This window comes from Astyanax mexicanus, chromosome 8 (genome assembly GCF_023375975.1).
Source record: "Astyanax mexicanus isolate ESR-SI-001 chromosome 8, AstMex3_surface, whole genome shotgun sequence".
Lineage (NCBI taxonomy): Eukaryota > Metazoa > Chordata > Actinopteri > Characiformes > Acestrorhamphidae > Astyanax > Astyanax mexicanus.
The window spans coordinates 23,407,726-23,413,865 of record NC_064415.1 but is presented as its reverse complement, the minus strand read 5'-3'; positions in this window follow the sequence as shown (position 1 = coordinate 23,413,865).

The window sequence follows — 6,140 nt, the reverse complement described above, 5'->3', positions numbered from 1 at the left end:
CAGATAGTCCTGATAGTACACTACTTGTATGTGCCACTCACTTAAAATCAGAACAATTTGATGTGTCATTTCAAAATAAAGGCCCTTTAAATTATAACAATATTTTATTTCAACACAATGTTTAGACTGTTATTAAAAGAAATCTGTCTGATATCACAGCTCAGTTTTATATAGCCCTAATAGTACACCACTTGTATGTTTCACTCACTTAAAATCAGAACATTTTGATGTGTCATTTCAAAATAAGGGCCATTTAAATTGTAACATTTATGTAATTTTACACAATGTTTAGACTGTTATTAAAAGAAATCTGTCTGATATCACAGTTCAATTTCAGATAGTCCTGATAGTACACTACTTGTATGTGTCACTCACTTAAAATCAGAACATTTTGATGTGTCATTTCAAAATAAAGGCCCTTTAAATTGTAACATTTATGTAATTTTACACAATGTTTAGACTGTTATTAAAAACAATCTGTGTGATATCACAGTTCAATTTCATATAGTCCTGATAGTACACTACTTGTATGTGTCACTCACTTAAAATCAGAACATTTTGATGTGTCATTTCAAAATAAAGGCCCTTTAAATTATAACAATATTTTATTTCAACACAATGTTTAGACTGTTATTAAAATAAATCTGTCTGATATCACAGTTCAATTTCATATAGTCCTGATAGTACACTACTTGTATGTTTCACTCACTTAATATCAGAACATTTTGATGTGTCATTTCAAAATAAAGGCCCTTTAAATTGTAACATTTATGTAATTTTACACAATGTTTAGACTGCTATTAAAAACAATCTGTGTGATATCACAGTTCAATTTCATATGGTCCTGATAGTACACCACTCGTATGTGTCACTCACTTAATATCAGAACATTTTGATGTGTCATTTCAAAATAAGGGCCCTTTAAATTATAACAATCTTTTATTTTACCACTAGGTTTAGACAGTTATTAAAATAAATCTGTGTGATATCACAGTTCAATTTCCTATAGTCCTGATAGTACACTACTTGTATGTGTCACTCACTTAATATCAGAACATTTGATGTGTCATTTCAAAATAAAGGCTCTTTAAATTGTAACGTTTATGTAATTTTACACAATGTTTAGACTGTTATTAAAAGGAATCTGTCTGATATCACAGGTCAGTATCATATAGTCCTGATAGTACACTACTTGTATGTGTCACTCACTTAATAACAGAACATTTTGATGTGTCATTTCAAAATAAAGGCCTTTTAAATTATAACAATATTTTTATTTTATTTTAAGTTTTGACTGTTATTAAAATAAATCTGTGTGATATCACAGGTCAATTTCATATTTCATTTCATAATTTAAAGGGCCTTTATTTTGAAATGACACATCAAAATGTTCTGATATTAAGTGAGTGAAACATACAAGTAGTGTACTATCAGGACTATATGAAATTGACCTGTGATATCAGACAGATTTCTTTTAATAACAGTCTAAACATTGTGTTGAAATAAAATATTGTTATAATTTAAATGGCCCTTATTTTGAAATAACACATACAATTTTTTGATATTAAGTGAGTGAAACATACAAGTAGTGTACTATCAGGACTATATGAAATTCAACTGTGATATTAGACAGATTTATTTTAAGAACAGTCTAAACATTGTGTAAAATTACATAAATGTTACAATTTAAAGGGCATTTATTTTGAAATGACACATCAAAATGTTCTGATAGTAATTGAGTGAAACATACAAGTAGTGTACTATCAGGACTATCTGAAATTGAACTGTGATATCAGACAGATTTCTTTTAATAACAGTCTAAACATTGTGTAAAATTACATAAATGTTATAATTTAAAGGGCCTTTATTTTGAAATGACACATCAAAATGTTCTGATTTTAAGTGAGTGAAACATACAAGTGGTGTACTATCAGGGCTATATAAAATTGAGCTGTGATATCAGACAGATTTCTTTTAATAACAGTCTAAACATTGTGTAAAATTACATAAATGTTATCATTTAAAGGGCCTTTATTTTGAAATGACACATCAAAATGTTCTGATTTTAAGTGAGTGAAATATACAAGTAGTGTACTATCAGGACTATATGAAATTGACCTGTGATATCAGACAGATTCCTTTTAATAACAGTCTAAACATTGTGTTGAAATAAAATATTGTTATAATTTAAAGGGCCTTTATTTTGAAATGACACATCAAAATGTTCTGATTTTAAGTGAGTGACACATACAAGTAGTGTACTATCAGGACTATCTGAAATTGAACTGTGATATCAGACAGATTTATTTTAATAACAGTCTAAACATTGTGTAAAATTACATAAATGTTACAATTTAAAGGGCTTTTATTTTAAAATGACACATCAAAATGTTCTGATAGTAATTGAGTGAAACATACAAGTAGTGTACTATCAGGACTATCTGAAATTGAACTGTGATATCAGACAGATTTATTTTAATAACAGTCTAAACATTGTGTAAAATTACATAAATGTTATAATTTAAAGGGCCTTTATTTTGAAATGACACATCAAAATGTTCTGATTTTAAGTGAGTGAAACATACAAGTGGTGTACTATCAGGGCTATATAAAATTGAGCTGTGATATCAGACAGATTTTTTTAATAACAGTCTAAACATTGTGTTGAAATAAAATATTTTTATAATTTAAAGGGCTTTTATTTTAAAATGACACATCAAAATGTTCTGATAGTAATTGAGTGAAACATACAATTGGTGTACTATCAGGACTATATGAAATTGACCCGTGATATCAGACAGATTTTTTTTAATAACAGTCTAAACATTGTGTTGAAATAAAATGTTTTTATAATTTAAAGGGCCTTTATTTTGAAATGACACATCAAAATGTTCTGATTTTAAGTGAGTGAAACATGCAAGTAGTGTACTATCAGGACTATATGAAATTGAACTGTGATATCAGACAGATTTCTTTTAATAACAGTCTAAACATTGTGTAAAATTACATAAATGTTACAATTTAAATGGCCCTTATTTTGAAATGACACATCAAAATGTTCTGATTTTAAGTGAGTGAAACATACAAGTGGTGTACTATCAGGGCTATATGAAATTGACCTGTGATATCAGACAGATTTTTTTAATAACAGTCTAAACATTGTGTTGAAATAAAATATTTTTATAATTTAAAGGGCCTTTATTTTGAAATGACACATCAAATTGTTCTGATTTTAAGTGAGTGGCACATACAAGTAGTGTACTATCAGGACTATCTGAAATTGAACTGTGATATCAGACAGATTTCTTTTAATAACAGTCTAAACATTGTGTAAAATTACATAAATGTTATAATTTAAAGGGCCTTTATTTTGAAATGACACATCAAAATGTTCTGATTTTAAGTGAGTGAAACATACAAGTAGTGTACTATCAGGACTATATGAGATTGACCTGTGATATCAGACAGATTCCTTTTAATAACAGTCTAAACATTGTGTTGAAATAAAATATTGTTATAAATTAAAGGGCCTTTATTTTGAAATGACACATCAAAATGTTCTGATTTTAAGTGAGTGACACATACAAGTAGTGTACTATCAGGACTATCTGAAATTGAACTGTGATATCAGACAAATTTCTTTTAATAACAGTCTAAACATTGTGTAAAAATACATAAATGTTACAATTTAAAGGGCTTTTATTTTAAAATGACACATCAAAATGTTCTGATAGTAATTGAGTGAAACATACAATTGGTGTACTATCAGGACTATCTGAAATTGACCTGTGATATCAGACAGATTTCTTTTAATAACAGTCTAAACATTGTGTAAAATTACATAAATGTTACAATTTAAATGGCCCTTATTTTGAAATGACACATCAAAATGTTCCGATTTTAAGTGAGTGAAACATACAAGTAGTGTACTATCAGGACTATATGAAATTGAACTGTGATATCAGACAGATTTCTTTTAAGAACAGTCTAAACATTGTGTAAAATTACATAAATGTTACAATTTAAAGGGCTTTTATTTTAAAATGACACATCAAAATGTTCTGATAGTAATTGAGTGAAACATACAAGTAGTGTACTATCAGGACTATATGAAATTGAACTGTGATATCAGACAGATTTATTTTAAGAACAGTCTAAATATTGTGTAAAATTACATAAATGTTATAATTTAAAGGGCCTTTATTTTATAATGACACATCAAAATCTTCTGATATTAAGTGAGTGAAACATACAAGTAGTATACTATCAGGACTATATGAAATTGAACTGTGATATCAGACAGATTTCTTTTAATAACAGTCTAAACATTGTGTAAAATTGCATAAATGTTACAATTTAAATGGCCCTTATTTTGAAATGACACATCAAAATGTTCTGATTTTAAGTGAGTGAAACATACAAGTGGTGTACTATCAGGGCTATATAAAATTGAGCTGTGATATCAGACAGATTCCTTTTAATAACAGTCTAAACATTGTTGAAATAAAATATTGTTATAATTTAAAGGGCCTTTATTTTGAAATGACGCATCAAAATGTTCTGATTTTAAGTGAGTGACACATACAAGTAGTGTACTATCAGGACTATCTGAAATTGAACTGTGATATCAGACAGATTTCTTTTAATAACAGTCTAAACAAATTACATAAATGTTACAATTTAAAGGGCCTTTATTTTGAAATGACACATTATAATGCCCTGCTATTAAGTGAGTGACACATACAAGTATTATTATTATTAGTAGTAGTATTGTTAGTATTATTATTATTAGTATTATTATTATTTAATTAACATAATTGTTATAATTTACAGGGCTTTTATTTTGTGTACTACCAGGACTACCTGAAATTGACATGTGATATCAGACATAACATGTGATATTATGTGGATTCCTTTTAATACCACTCCACAGCATAATGTCGTGATATTAAGGGGGGGACTTTTATTTTGAAATGTGTTCCTTCTCACGCTTGCCGCAATGTTCAGTGTATGCGCGCTCTAAGAAACAGCGTGGGGGCTAGTTTGACCAAGCGTTTTGAAGTGGGGGCTGGCTTGACCGCAGTTAAAAGTGATGGTGGACAACCTGTGTGGTCATGCTGGTCAATGCCTGGTCATGTTGGACAAACAGCATGGTCAAGTTTGGTCATGTTGGTTGTTTACCTTAATCAGGCTGATAGTTTTTTAAGACCAGCGAAACCATCAAACTCAAGCAATAACTAGCTATAATGGTCAACTGCTTAAACCTTAGACTGTATATGGTATATGTCTTAAACCAGCTTGACCAGATTAAGCTGGCAGGACATGTTTTGTCATGTAATGATGTCTTGTTGCCAGAGGGAGGCAGTGATGTATTGCTAGGACAAGATGGTGAGCACAGATTAGTTACAAATTTTGTTTCTGACTATATTATCAGGAGCACAGAGGGGTAGTAGAAAACATAATTACTGTTTAAACCACATTAAAGTCTAAATTAATTGGAAAATTTAAAGCTTTACCCATTCAGTGCATTATTACATTAGTGATATATAAATATTGACAGCATGTGTATGCAAAGTAACAGAATATCAGTATTGATAATGATTTTGCAGCAGCAGCCGATTTCCCTTTAATCAAGTTCAGACATGTGACACTATGGCTTAGTGACACAAAAAGACTTTTATAAGTTGTTGGAACTGTAGGGCTGTAGAAGCAGAAAATGCACTTTTAAAGGAGCACATTGATCCAACATTGACCCAGTACACCTACATTCGGTAAGTAAGGTGAGATGAATAAACACACATTTACACACTGTCCTGTTATGCACCCAGGATGCTTGTCACTTTGGAAGTTCATGTGTTAGAGTGAAGGACAGAAAAGGTGTTGTAAGAAACTTTACATAGTTTTTAAAGTGCCGCATATGTCACCATGAGCTACAAGTGCATAACAAAAATAGAATATCATTAAAAAGTTACTTTATTTCAGTAATTCAGTTGTGAAATGTGAAACTTGTGTATAATATAGATGTATTACACACAGAGTGATCTATTTTAAGTGTTTACTTCTTTTATTGTTGATGATTACAGCCAATGAAAACCCCAAAATCAGTGTCTCAGAAAATAAGAATATTATATAAGAATATT